Here is a 16,298-nt window from a genome sequence, read left to right as displayed (position 1 = left end):
TAGTATTTGTGAGGGATAGATTAAGAAGGCGGTTCCAGAAGGCCTCTCTGTTTTGACATGGGCCATATACATTAACCATCCAAAGATCCATGCTCAAATCTGTTGAGAAGATTTCCATTCCAATAAAACCAGCTCCACCCCAGGAGGTCTTGAGGATTACAATACGAGGGTTATATCCTAGGGCTAGTCCTCCAGATCGCCCCATGACATCAAGAGATTGAAAGATCCACCTAGGCTTCAGGGAGTGGAGAATACGGGAGGTACGGTCAACCTCGCCCAATGTTCCTTGTAGGAAGATAATGTCTACACTCTCAGATTCAAACAATCGTCTGAGGGCTTGCTTTTTGGGTGTGCTAGCTAGACCCCTGCAATTAAAAGAGAGCCACTTCATGGGCGGGGGGGTTTCGGAGGGTGTTCAAAGCTCTAAGTACCAATCAAGTGATTATTGTCTACCCGAAGCCATTTCTGCCTCAGCTAGTAGTATGGCTTTAGATAAATGGGATTTATGTCCTTTGATGGATTTGGGAGGACAAGAAGTGGGGTCAGTCCCAACCCATAGGATACAGAGCAGGCCGTAGAGAGGGGGAGGCGGGGTCTGAGATTGTAAGGGTGGGGGGGGACCCAGGAGGGAAGAAGATAATTTGGCAGGAGAGGGAGGAATCTCAGGAGGGAAGGATGGAGGAGTGGTCGAGAGGACCGACTGATGAGAGACGAGGGGACAGGGGATGGTGGTGGAGGTGTAATCCTGAGCTGATGCAGATGTAGAGTGCATATGCAATGCAAAACATGCAAGAGAAAAAGAAAAAACAGAGTCAGGGAGAGGAGGAGTACCTGAAGAGCGAGCGGCCTCAGCAGCAGCCCTCGATCGGGTCATCGGTGGGGAGGGAGGACGAGGAGCGCTCAAAGTCAGCATTTGAATAGTAGACCCCTTCATGTTCATGGATGAAGTAGGTGGAGGAGTCGGCCCAAGAGCGAATGCAAGAGCCCTAGCAGCCTCACCTTCTGGTACACTAGGAGAGTCCAAAACTTTTCACACGAATGGGCATTCCTTGTAGAGGTGCCCCACTTTGTGGCACCTACGGCATCTGAATGGGACTCCTTCATAGTCCAAGATTTGGATCCTGGTGAAATTCTTCCATTGCAAGGTGATTTTATCCTCTAGTCCCTCTCTCGTATCAAGATGGACCAATATGCGAGCCAGAGACTTGTTCCTAGGTTGGATATAGAACCTATTGTAGTCCAAATAGGTACCCAACGCATTCCCGATACGAACAAACACATCCTCGGACCAGTACTGCAGAGGGAGTCCTAGCAACCTAACCCATAATGGTCCAGCCCTGATCTGTTCTCTTTCAGGGTCAAAAAGCAGGCTCCATCGCTTCAGCATGACCAGGGCCATTTCGATGTGCCAATATCTGGCAAGTGCCCAGTTGGTGTATTCCTCCTGCAAAAAATAGAGCGCAAACCAACCGCAAGGCAATGTCTGTACTTCCGGAAGATCTTTGAAGATGTTGCCCCAAATCTCCTTGACCTAGAGGCTAAGCCGCTCCGCGGAATAGGCATGTCCTCGAACCCTACCCACCAGAACCTTACCAGCCATAGTGACAACTTCTCCCATGTTCAAACCTTCCCCAAATTTTAGGGTGAGGTCCTTACCCGAGGCCTTCACACACTTTATCTTCCGCTTACCAAATCTGAGAGTAGTCGAGTGGTCTTGTAGAGGGTCTGGAGAGCCCTGGTTCTCCTAGTGATTTTGCACAAAGTGTCATACCTTAGTGACTGGCGTCTCAAAAGATCCGGATGGGGCGGTGGTGGAAGTTGTCGTAGCAGAGGTAGAAGGGGCAAAAGGCTCAGGCAAGGTCTGGTCTGGCACTGCAGTTGGATCGACCCCAGATGAGGACGTGAAGGGTGGAGAGCACAGTAGTTCCCTTGCAGGCGAGGGTTCGAAGGGAGGGGATGACAGAGAACAAGCAGCGAGTAGGTGGAGTGTCATCGGCGAGAGTGAAGGCAAGTCAAGCTCCGGGGAATCGATGGAAAGGGCGGCGAAGGGGAGGCCGCATGTATATGGTATGGGGAGAGTAACGACGAGAGGAGAGACGGATAGGAGCGAATCAGCTAGTGCCCAGTGAGCAGAGTAAGTCGGCGTAATAATCCACTTCCTCTAGTTCCATATCCTCCATGATGCAGCAGGCCCGGTGAAAATGGATGGCAGTGATGACAACAGGAAGCACGGAGGTTAGCTAGCAGGTGACGGAGAGTGGCAGCGCATTTGCAGTGATCGAGTGGTTACAGTGGAAACAGAGCAGCTCTAACTATAACCTTGACTTGGAACGGTCGCCAAAGATAAGGTTAGGGTTTCCATTCCAGCTTCAGCCCCTCCGACTACAACAACTTCTTCCTAATTATCTTCTTATTATTAAATATGTTTATATAAATAATTTAATAAAATTAATCTTCATAATGTTAATAATAATTTTAATTTGATTAATATAAATATTTAAGTTAACACTATTTTAATAATAATTATTATTATCTAATATTATGTTATATAATTAATTATCAATATTAATATAAAATAGTAAAATGTGGAATCTTAACTAACCGTAAAAATATAAAAACCTTTTATTATAAAAATTTAAAAACAAAATATTATAAAAACCTAACAAAATATTATAAAAACCTAATATCATAAAACTTAAATAAATTAAAGTTATAAAACACTAAAATTATAAAAACCAAAGCTATCATGTTTATGAAATTTAATAATTTAAATATTAAATTATTTTCCATATTTAATAACCTAAAATTATAAAAACTCATGCGATCACATTTATGACCCTGGTATTTAATATTTATATTAAATATGTTTTGTTTTTCTTTTAAATATTGAATATTATGTCATTAAATTAAATTATTTAGTATTAATAATTACCTTATTATTATTAAATATGTTTATATAATTAATTTAATAACACTAATCTTAATGTTAATGTTTATATATATATAACACTATTTTAACAATAATATTAGTTATATAATGTTATGTTATATAATTAATTATTAATATTAATATGAAATAGTAAAGTGTGAAAACTTTTGCTATTTTTAATTGTAATTGAGTTCAATAACAAATTGAGTTTCAATAATGAGAAAATTTCAATATGTTTTAGATGTTTATATATTTTTAAAAGTTAATTAGAGAGCTTGGAGAATAAAATAATCCTATGAAAAAATGATGAATATGCATTGCAGATTTAGTTCTTCCACTTAATTATTGGAGAAAAAAAAATTACAAAAACCTTATATTATAAAAATTTAAAAACCTAAATTGATAAAAACAGATTTAGCTCTTCCACTTAATTATTGGAGGGAAAAAAAATTTAAAAACCTTATATTTTTTAAAAATTTAAAAACTTAAATTGATAAAAACGTAATATCATAAAACCAAAATAAATTAAAATTATAAAACACTAAAATTATAAAAACCAAAACTATCCCATTTATCAACTTGATATTTAATAATTTAAAACTATCCTATTTATCAACTTGATATTTAATAATTTAAGTATTAATTCTTTTTAATATTTAATAACCTAAAATCGTAAAAACTAATGCCATCGCATTTATAAACTTCATATTTAATATTTATATTAAATATATTTTGTTTTTTTTAATATTGAATAGTATGATATTAAATTAAATTATTAATATTAATAATTATCTTCTTATTATTAAATATGTTTATATAATTAATTTCATAAAATTAATTTTAAGGTTAATGATAATATTAATATTAATTTTGATTTTAATTTGATTAATATAAATATTTAAGTTATCACTATTTTAACAATAATATTAATTATATAATATTATATTATATAATTAGTTAGTAATATTAATTAAAATAATAATCATTTTTACATGAATAAAATTAAAATTACAATATTGTAAATATATAAAGCAAATGTAATGTAGAGAAATGATATTCTATGCTCACAAACTAGGTTGAAGAAAAGATATTTAACTATTTTTTACATCAATAAAATTAAAATTACAATATGCAAATGTAATGTAGAGAGATGATATTCTATTCTCACAAATAAGGTTGAAGAAAAAGATTATTGGCTGCCATTTTTAATCTTAATTTTAATTGACTTCAGTCTTAAATTGAGTTTCAATATTGAGAATATTTAGAGATGTATTAGATAGCCATATATTCTTAAAAAATTATTAGAGAGCTTGGAGAAAGGGGTAATCCTCATGAAAAAATGATGGGCATACATTGCAGATTTAGTTTTCAATTTAATTAATAATGTTAAAGGGGAGATTTAAAAATAAATAAAACACTATTGGAGAACAATCACATTTATCTATCATCAACAAGATCGAAACTAAAATCCTAAGGTGTTGGTTATTAACCCATGAACAAATAGCAGGTAACCTTATTATGCAATGGCCAATAATTATTAGTTGGGAAAACAATTAGAAATAGGTAGATAAATAAATTCTCATTGTAAATAGAGGCTTTAAAATAAAAGTAATCTTCATAGAGTCCTATCAACAATAAGTTCATAGAGAGGCTTTAAAATAGTAGTGTTCATGGATTCGTATCAGCAATAAGTTCATACAGCTCCCTAGTATACACGACATTAATAATCAATTAATAATCCATAAAATTACAATAATGTAAACATCCATTCAAAGCAATTGGGTCAATATCCATTCAATGTAGTTGGACTCGGTAGATAATGTCCATTACTTCAAAACATGTATCAACCTCACAGCAAAGGAAAAAAACCATCCCATTGAAATGAGGGCAATTCTACAGCCATCACATTGAAATGAGGGCAATTCTACAGGCACTTTCAGCATAAAAACCGAGTGGAAAAGGCCAATTCTTATTAGTGCAGATCCCGTAGTAGTTAATATGAGAAGATCAAAGAAATTTAAATTGTTCGAGTTTTTGTTGTGCCCTTCCTCTTTGGGTTGCTAATTTATTCTATATTAGAACAACATTTTTACCATGATTTAAAACAATCCAAAATCACTAATAAATCCCACCTGTATCACTAAACTATAAGTTGATAATGTAACGAATAAAACCCACCTGTATCACTAAACTATACACGCCACAACCCCATTAACGGATATTCCATCACTTCTTTCTTTCCACTTATATATAATTAGAAATAAAAAATTGAAGTTTATATTAAAAATAATTATATTTATCTATTAAATATTTTTTATAATACTTTTAAAAAATTAAGATTTATTTTAAAATAATTATTTTAAATAAGATTATAAAATAAAAAGACCATAACTAATCTCAATCCTCTATCGAGTAAATATAATCTCAATCCTCTATCGAGTAAATATATTCCCTCGGAGGATGATTTTTGTGTATACTAAGGTCCTTTGCTCATCATCGAGTCGGAGGATGATTTTTGTGTATACTAAGGTCCTTTGCTAATCATCGAGTCGGAGGATGATTTTTGTGTATACTAAGGTCCCTAATGAGAGGTGTCAAGGTTTACTTTTGGATGAGGCTTTTTCTATTTTTCTAGATTTGGAAATTGATTTTTTATTATTGATTTTTGGATGGGGTTTTTTATATTTTTTTATATTTGGAAATTGAAAATATTATGGATGGAAAGATCTGTTATTTCTGCGAGAATATGAACATTCAGGATAAAAATTACTTGAGTACCTTGCGCATAATCACATTAGATCTCACTTTCATAATCTTTGTTGCAACACTGACCTTCCTAGCCTTTTACAATGTCAAACCTTTTATGATGTCAAAATTATAGTGAGCTTGGGAGGCTTCTCTCCAAGCTTTTTGAGCATAAAAATAAAATCTTAAATCAAACTAAATAATTCCTCTTTTAAGTCCGATAGACCAAAATTTGGTCTCAGTGAACATTACCCACCACCATCATCATCATAAAACATTATATTCATATCAATATAAAACATTATATTTAATTAATTTTTATAATTTGAAAATATGAAATATATAAATATTTCTATAATAAATTAATAATATAATTAATCCTATTGACATTATTATTTACAATATAAATCAAAAAAAATTAATAATAAAATTAATAAATATTTCATACACCATTTTGAAGGTTATAAAATCATCAATTAAAAAACATCAAAATTATATAAAAAAAATTATATTTTATGTTTAATAAACCATTAAATATTTCATAAACCATTTTTAATCTTATAAAATCATCAATAAAAAGATATCAAAGTTATACACAGAAAGTTATATCTATATATAAAAATATCTACTTTTCAATATACACATAAAGTTATATCTATATCTAAAAATATCTACTTTTCAATAAGACATGTGTATATATAGAGATGTCTACCTATGCTGGAGAACGCCGTAAATTTCTGAGTGCAGACTTCATAAATTTGATGATATCATCAATTTATGAATCCGTTGAGGCACTGAAGCAGAGGTGCAGTGATCCGGCCATCAACCATTGCATCAAATACCTTCTGGGTGCCCTCTTGGGGCGTGTGGTCTGTCCTCGGAGTCATCATTATCGCATTGAGTTCCTCCCGGATAAATGCATACAGAGGAAAGAATTTAGAGCCATGGATTAACGTTCTGCAACAGGAGCCTTCCAGCATGTGACTGTTGGTGCGCTCCTCATATGAAAGCACGATTGCTGTTATCTCCTCTTCAAGGCGCTGCTTGAGGTGGGATTCGAACTCTGTTATCTGCTCTACAATTTGAATATCGTGGAATGTAACAATGGCGTCAAGAAATGTTTGTTTGAGGGCAGAGACAAGTGGGAGGGAAGGGTTGCAGGGGGATTCTAAATATGTGTACACTGGAATACCCCTGGCAACGTTAATAAGCTCTTCTTTAATGGATTCCGGGAGATGGCATTCGTCTGAAACGCTTGAGATGATTCCTAACACAATATTTAGAAGAATTTGTTCCAGTTGTCGCAGATCTATTGCCTGGCAGAGAGCGTATAAGTGCGATGCCAGCATAAGTTTTAAGATATCCAGAGCTTCTTCAGTCTTCCTGGCAGATATGAGGGCCAGAGAATTGATGTCCTGGTTGTGCTGCTCAGCGCTGTGAACGTGGGTAGTGACTGGGTTAGCCAGGAATTGAAGCTCCGAACTGTAAGCAGCCATGGCTATGTCGATTCCCTTGAAGCCATAGTCCAAGCTCAAGTCAGGACCCAGGGAAAGGTTGCCCGGGAGCCCATTGCTGTAGAACTCGATCATGAGCTCTGTGAACTGTGCAAAGATGAGTTTCCCCAGTCCAGCCAGAGCTACACGAACATAATCCATGTAGAATCCCACTGCGCTGCCCTGAAAATTGGCGCCATGGAGGGCCTTGCCGTTGACAGGGTCGATGATGGGATTGTCGTTGGCAGAGTTGATCTCTGTCTCAATTGTGGCCGTGGCTTCTCTTATGGTCTGCACCAGAGGGGCCAGCCACTGGGGACTCGAACGCAGAGCATAGCGGTCCTGTCTGGGCTTTTTCAGAGAATTGATGCTGTAATACTCTCTTGAAAGCTCCTGGAAGGGGCTGTCTCTGAGAAGCCATTCAAGAAGTGCCGCGGACTCTCTCTGGCCTGGGTGCGGCTTCATCTCGTGGATCAGCGAATGCGCGAATTCTTCCCGCCCGAAGATGACTTCGCAGAACATTCCACAGAGCATTTCCACGAGCAAGAGCAGAACATTGGCATCATACATGACGGTGGCAGCGAGGGCAGTGGCAAACGAAGTGCCATTGACAAGAGCCAAGCCTTCTTTGGCCTGGAGCTTGAAGGGCTGCAGGCCTGCTTTCATCAGAGCCTCTGGTGCAGGCACTTCTTGTTCTTCACCATGAACCCCAATTCGAGCTTTGACCTGGGAATTCCCAATTAGCAGACCTGCTATGTAGGCCAAGGGAATTAGGTCACCTGAAGCGCTTACAGAGCCTCGCAAGGGGCATTTGGGCGTGATATGAGAATTGATAAGTTGCTGTAGCGCTTCCATGATCTCCCATCGAATCCCAGAGCAGCCATAGGTGAAGCTACTCATTCTCAGAAACATGGCGCATCGAGTGGTGATGGGGGAGAGCTCCCCCGGTGACGAAGAAGGGCCGGTGAATACTCCAGCTAGCAGACATCGAATTAGGGCTTCTTGCAACTCGCTCAGTTGGTTGGTCCTCTTGCTTGAACAGGCGCCGAATCCAGTGGTCACGCCATAGATATCAGCTCCTCCTTTCGCTTTCTCTTGCACCCACAACGAACACCTCTCAACCCGTTCTCTGCAATTCCCGCCATGATTATCAAGTGTCACTTTCACTTGGGGTTTCCGGCCCAGGGCTGTGACATGGGCAACGGTGATGCGGGAGCCATCGACCTTGATGCAGTTGGTTTCGTTGAACGTCTTGATCAGAAGGATGATGTCCTCCACGTGACAAGAACGAGAACGGGCAGTTATACAACTGTTACTATTTAATTGGGAGTACTCCATTGCAGACTAGCTCAAAGATTACAGACTGACGCAAAATTCAGAATCCTGAAAGCATACCATGGAATTCTCACACAGACGGCACCGTGGCTTTATAACCATCATGGTGCTGTTAATTGCAAACTGTTTGGAACAATGGAACCAAAACTCACATTGTATCCAATGGATTAGGGAACCCAGGCATGGTTGGAATATCGAATTAATTTTATTAATCAAAATATTTTTTATTTTATTTTATTTTTATATAATGAAAATGGCATTTAGTGGCGTGTATCAACTACATAATGTATTTATCAATATATAAATATATAAAAATGATAGGTATAGATGTGTATTAATATTTAAATATATTAAAATTATAGGTAGAGATATGTATTAATTACGGTTCTGACAATGAAATTTATAATTTATATCAATAATATTTATATTTAATAATATAATCATTTTAATAAATTAATATAGATTTATTTTAAATTTAGATTTACTCATTTTTTATGATTTAAACTTTTTATTATGCAAATTTTATTGAATATAAAATTTGAAGAAATGTTTGTATTTCAAGATAGTTGATCTCTCTTAACAAATAGTAAATTAAAAATTAAAATGAATCTATGTTGGTTGATAATAATATTTATAAATATATATTTTTCATAACTTTATATAAGATCCATCTTAGTGTAGATCTATAGAATCTTTCAAGACGCAAACTTTTTTTGAGTGCAAAATTTGAAGGAAAGTTTCATGCCTTAAGAGATTTGATTCCTCTAATTCTTTAATAAATCCTTAGTTAAGATGGATTTATATCAATTCTTACTAATATCATTTATATTATGCAAATTTCACATCTCTATATAAAAGAGTATTCTCATTTTCAATTTTATTAAAACATTGATTCAATCTTAAAACCTAATTTTTTTAGAATTCAAAGATTAAAACTCAAACCACTCAAGTTAAAAATTATGCATTCCAACCAAATTAAAGCATTCAAGTTAAAAATTATGCATTCTAACAAAATTGAAGTGACTCTCAACAGTTTTTTTAACAAAAATGAGTAATATTTATATTAAATTTGTGTTCAGTCGCAGCAAATATGTGGGGAAATATATCACTTGATTTCGATACAATTTCATATATCTATTAACCATAAACCCATTACATCTTTGATACTAACCCATTGGCACCTTAACTGTAAACCCATTACATAGAGAGACTTCCTATCGAAAGCTTACAAAAAACCAAAAAGACCCAAAGACACATTGCATGCAGATCAATCATATTTAGTCGTTGGCTTGTTGAGGTATATGTCCTACTTGTTTGCAGAGTCCAAAAGCTAGTCTTGACCTGTGGATGAGTCTTTGTTGAGCTTGAAGTCCAGAATAATTACCCTGAGCATGTCTACCTCATCTTCTAATCTTGAGATTTAAAGTGGGAGGGCCAAGATTTGATCAACATGTTTGACTTGTTTGTTGTACATCTGACAGAATTTCACTTGTAAGTCGTAGCCAACCTTTGCAGGGCTTCATGAGTGGATAAGCATTGGGAGCATGGGCTAGCAGTTGAAGAAGGTTCAAAATTAGAGTCAAAGTTCATGTTGTTATGATGGCAAAAGCATCAAATGCAACAATCTTTATGCAAGAATAAGCTCGACCACCTCAATCTAATGGTATAAGGAAGACAGTTAACTAGAACTAAAGGAAAGAACCAAATTGCATAAACAGAACTTATATTGGCAATACCCTGACTGTATGATGCCCCGAGATGATTGAATAGACAACCTTCCAGATTCCTAATACAAAGAAAAATCAACTGATATGATTTAGAACCAAAGTTAACTAACTTCCTTTGTACCAAAGGCTCCCGCAGGACAACAAAAGGAAAATATCTATAGACAGCTAGTGTCCAAGCCACAAGGGACTCCAAGAAGCTATAATTAGGGCCTAGAGCGACTAGATAGGAGCCAGCTTTGGTGGGGTTTCCATCCAAACTCTAGTTACTGGAATTTTCCAAACTAGACATAGGGAGCTTAGAATTACCTTCAAACCAAGGAGCCCATGACAGTCTGGAGCCGATTATAAAGGAGAGACCAGGCGCTATCATGGTGCATTGGGAGCCAGAGAGCCCCTTACTCCAAATTAACCATGAGCTTAAGTGTCGAGACCACAATTGCCCCACTCTAAGGATGAAAGCCTAGAACCTATGACGACGCTCTTTGCAAAGTGGCATGAAGGATGCACACTTGGACACCACAACTAATTTCAAATACAAAACTTTTATCAGATTCTTGAGCCACAAAGATGGTGAGGGAATGTACATAACAGACTCATTCATGAATGAAGCTCGAGCAATATTTGAGACCAATTTATCGCCAATTCGCATGTCCTTTCACTCTATATCATCAATTTATCATTAATTTCACTAGTGCATCCACCAAAGAAATTCATCATGGCGCTAAGCAGAGATCGATTCCAAGACTTTAGCAAATAAAAATTGTAATTGCAAGCATGCAAGAAAGAGAGAACATCATATACATGACGACATATCGCATGAGTTGCCACGTCAAGAGAATTCCAAATTTGATCCTTTAACCATATATATGAGCCTTTAGAAAGTTTGATAAAAGGATATATGTCATCACATAGAAGTGGTTGCATAAAGGATTATATAATAAATTTGAGGGGATGTATATGCTTGCGGGGAGCCTGGGCCTGCAGAGGAAATATAAAAGGGCGCGATGTGAAATATGGAGGGGATAACGAGGAGGAGGGGGATTAAGGGGAAAGAGGGGATGAGGAAAACGAGGGTGGAAAGGGGAATTAGGGATAATTTCAAAATAAAATTTCAATAAAGGAATAGACCAAGGGGAATACCAAGAGTCATGAAGCCTTATGGAATGGGTCAAAAACCATTTGAGTCGTTGATTTTCAGTTTGGTCCCTTCCATGGAGCAAGCTTTACTTTCTTGTGATTCAACATCCATATTACTAATTCTGAGAATATGATAGAATTCTTCGAAATGGAATTAATTAACCAATCCTCTAATTCTTTGAAACACTTGTGCAAGGGAATTATCCTTAGGCAATCATCCTTAATAAGATAATGAATTGTGATTAGCGAGTCTCTTAGAATAACAATGTCTTTGATTCCTTTGTCTTTGGCAACATGTAAACCTTGTAGGAGGTCATATGTTTCTGCTTGATTATTTGTTTTCCTTTCTAAGCCCCATGCAAATTTGGTTTCAATTATTCCATCCCATTAAGTAATATAATTAAATATTTAATTTTTCAATTCATAAATATAGTAATATATTTTTCAAGGATTCAAAGACTAAAACTCAAACCACTCAAGTTAAAAATTATGATTTCAACAAAATTGCAAATTAATATATGAAGTGGAAAAAATAATTACCTACTATGGAGTAAGTACTTGTGCTTGTACTCATTCTTGTAGTTGTACTTGTATTTGGGTGGGTAGTGATTAAGTCTACACATTTCCATTTGTACTCCTAATGTTGAAAAAGACATAAATAATTGTGGGTAACAACTCTATATTTATTTACATCTTGATTCTATTCATTTTTATGCAAACATTTACTTAAATTATGGTGGGTAGTATGATAAATATGTTATTTATGTGAGTTTTCAAGGATTTTAATTTTGGGTGGTTTTGTTATTAAACTTAATAATAAAAAATCACTACACAAATATCTCAAAATTATGGAATAAATATTGCAATTGTATCAAAAAATTATGGCAAAAAAATTATTTATGTGACATTCTATCGTGCAAAGATTGTAATAAAGCCTTCAAATTATGGTCCAATTAGCTGTTTAAATATTAATAATAATATAAATATTTGTTTTTCAAAATTAAATAGGATAATTTGCATTAGTAAATACTAAAATAATAATAATTAAAAAGCAAATCAATTACTAAAATCCTAAATTAACTCAAATCAATAAAATTCCAAACCATTATAATAATATACTTTATATAACTCAACATATTATTTATTATTTAAGTTAAATTCAATTTTTATAAATATACAAATTCAATTTAGAAAATTACATTTTTGCTAATCATACTTAAATCCTCTCATATCATTAATAAATATTTAAAAAGGCATAATTTTAAATATCTAATAAAATCTTAAGAGAATAGATCTTTAGCTAAAAAAGGTTCATTTATTACGAAATTAACATGATTATTACATAAAGTAAATAGTTATTTATTCCTAAATTAACATGATTATTACATAAAGTAAAGGATGATTAAGCCATAAAGCAAATGATTCCACCGCCTGTGATAGACGAACGGCCTGGATAAATTCGTTCCCTGCCACGTTGATAAGACAATTACGAAAATAACTTTCCTAAATGCTTTTATAAGATGGATCAGAATATACAACCATTTGCAGCACTTTAAATATTGAGAATTTTTCGTGCAATTATTAATAGAATTTATATTTTTTTATATACTTAATAACGGTAAATAACTTTAAAAAGAAAGAAATTTATTTTACTTATACTGTGTTGTTGTTCTGGGTGGTTGGGACAGTGCAATATTGCTCTTCGCATCCACGTTTAAAACACGTATACATGTTGGGTTGCATTTTGCAACGTTTGTATGGCATTGCTGGGTTGCTGTCAAGAATTGTACTTCGTTGTAATATAATTGTACCATGATATATATAAAGTTCCTTCAAAGGGGTTTCCCCTCTGAAAAAAAAAAAAAAAGAGAAAAGAAAAAAAAAAAGAATAAGAAAAAGAAAAAAAAAAGAAAAGAAATTTATTTTACTTATTCGGTGACCCCTCTAAAATGCTTAAGCATCCTCTTCATATTTAGGCATATTTTTTTGATGTTCCAACAATAAATTCTTATTTTTCTACTTATTCTTGTCTTTGTCTTGTACTACTTGTCTCTCAATCAGATTCATAGATACTTTTAGCCTTTGTTCTCCATGAATTATTAATAGAATTTATATTATTTTTTAATAATTAATAATATTAATTTATTTTTGCCAATTATATTTATTAAGTTGTAAGGTTAATTTAATATCCATTTTAATTTGGATTGCTGAAATTTTTTAAATTTTTTTTACAATATAAAAATTTGGAAAAAAATTACATGTTAGAGAGATCCGAATTACGCTGAATATATGCTACTTTTTACTATCTACTTTTTTCTATGTAAGTGTATACCATGTTTCAATTCCATGCTAATCATTTTACACCCTAATATGAGGGAGATGTATAACTACTTCCATGATCAACTTGGAATCAATATTGTTCCTTTTAAAATTAAAATAAAATATTCTCAACCATGAAATCCCTTGGGCCTACTTTGATGGACCTTCTTTAGCAAATGGAATTTTTTGAGAGGGCATTGTCTTTCATATAAATAACTATCACTCCTCCTTCCATTCTCAGATCGGTCTTGGCAGAGATTCTCACAATTATGATAAATTACTATCCCTTAAGTTGCTCTTATGTTTGGCTATGGAAAAGGAATGTCGATCTATTCAGACTTTGGAGATTCGATGAATGTTATCAACTAGTTCAATTCTACTCAGAGATGTAGCAATTACACAATAGTAACAATTCTATATGAGATTCTTCAGTTAAAACATTCATTTGACTTCATTTCTTGCAGCTATATTTACAGGGAATAGAATGAGATGGCAAACTCTCTTTCAAAGGTTGGGGTGCAATAGGCTATGGGCCTTTGGAGGATCATTGAGCATGTTGGTGATCTGGGTAGAGAATTTATTCACCCCTCCTTCACAGATGGATAGCTTCTTCTTCATCAGAAGGATTGTCATCCTTTTTTGCCTCTACACTTATGATGGGATCATGTTGATAGACATTAAACTTACGCATCACAATTTTAGACTACTTGCACATTTTGTTGTCAACAATGATGTTTTGCACAAAATATCACCACACCTTTTCAATTCAACTCAACAATATAGCCACAACTTGATGGCTTTTTTATTGCTTCAATTATGATCATGTCTCACGGTTGTTTACATGTTTTTTTATGGCAATTATATATATATATATATATATATATATATATATATATATATATATATATATTCGACAGTGTTGGAATGAGCTGAATAACCAGCGCCCATTTGGTTTCAGTTTTGCTCACTAGTTTGTGGGGGTTATCCTTTATCAGCCATGTCTTTCTGAATGCACCATGTAACTTTCTTTCTATCTAATGAAAGCTGTGATTTTTCTGAGGAAAAAAAATTGTTATATTAAGTAAAATAGATATAATATTATAAACCACATGCCAATACACAAAAGGAATTATCAAAATCAAAATATTCCAAACCTCTATATTGTAGAACAAATGGAGAAAGCTCCATCAATGGAAGTAAATCTCCCTGAGGTATCTTCCATTTTCTCTATTCTTCAATCTAAAGCAGTTATTTACAGATTTAATGGCTTATGGCCTAAACTTGAAGCTTTAATTTAGTGGATTTTTTCCTTATGGACTCTAAACTATGACAATTACCTTTGCTCAAAGGGATTTTTCATAGTCCAATTTGAAACACAGAAGGATCTGGATTATGTTCTAAATGAAGGGCCTTGGTTCTGGGGTAGAGTCGAGTTATTCATCACCCCATGGTTCCCTGAGTTTGATGTCAACACTATGGTGGTTTCTACCATGCCGATTTGGGTGAGGCTCCCAAACCTCCCCCTTCCTTTCTGACATCATAAAATCCTTGAAGATATTGGAAACACTTTGGGAAATTTCAAAAAAATGGAATCTGAAAAGAACAGAAAATGGTCTCTTCATATATGCCAAAATATGTGTTGAGATTGATCTTAGTAAAGGGCTTCCAAACCATATAAATTTGAAACACAATAACTTCCATTGCTCACAAGTTCTAGATTATGAGAACACGGCATTCCGATTCCATGTATGTTTCCAAGCAAGACATATACAAAATTCATGTCCACAAGCAAAGAAGATTCCTAAGAAGAAGAAGAGACGGTCTAATAGACCAAAAGGATGGTAGTTCTGAGAGCATTATCCTTCTGAGGATGAAGAAGAAGATAACAAGGAAAGCCAACTTCAAAAAGAAGAAATGAATGATATGGCCCAATAACGAGACAAACTGAAAAATGATGATATGGTTCATCAAGGAATAGTCACCATCCATCAAAATGGAATGGTTCCTAAGGACTCTCTAACATTGGATGGAAGCGGAGGCACAAAAAGATATCATGTCTCTGAGAGCTCAGATTATGATAAAGAAGTCCTACAAGTGAGATGAGAATTGACTTTGGTTCTTATTGAACTAAATCCTAATGGTTAGAAAAAGGTGCAAAAAAAGAAAAGCAAAAAGAAAAAATCAGCACTATTTGTTAGTCTTAATTTTATTTTCTCTTTTGATATTGCTTCTTGGCATATGATCTGTGGTTCTTAGCCATTAAAAAAACTTGTATGTTCCCTTTTGTCCTTTTTTGCTTCTACATGTACTTTCTAATTATATATGCATACACAATATGTGTGTCAATAAAATATATTTTTTATACTATTAATAAAAATTACGATTTTTTTATTAGAAAAAATACACAAAAGTAACTATATGTGTGTGTGTGAACAAGGAATATATATATAATCACATTGCAACACATGAAAATAATTACACATTTTCCTCATACTAGACCATAGAATGCACCTATACATAATATATATGAATGAATGATATTTAAATATTATGGTGGATTATATTTATGTGATTAGGCCAAGAGATTCCCTTCCTACTCAACCTTGAGTTGAC

General features: G+C 34.2%; 1 pseudogene; it reads right to left on the bottom strand.

Moving 5' to 3' along the window:
- Window positions 1-6,353: 6,353 nt before the first annotated feature.
- Window positions 6,354-8,600, bottom strand: LOC149223817 (phenylalanine aminomutase (L-beta-phenylalanine forming) pseudogene; annotated as a pseudogene).
- Between the last annotated feature and the right edge of the window lie 7,698 nt (window positions 8,601-16,298).

The sequence above is a fragment of the Pinus tabuliformis genome, chromosome Q, assembly GCF_031772625.1.
Source record: "Pinus tabuliformis cultivar Carrire ecotype Pingquan chromosome Q, CPIR1, whole genome shotgun sequence".
Lineage (NCBI taxonomy): Eukaryota > Viridiplantae > Streptophyta > Pinopsida > Pinales > Pinaceae > Pinus > Pinus tabuliformis.
The sequence above is the reverse complement of the archived record's forward strand: the minus strand, read 5'-3'. Positions and strand labels throughout refer to the sequence as shown.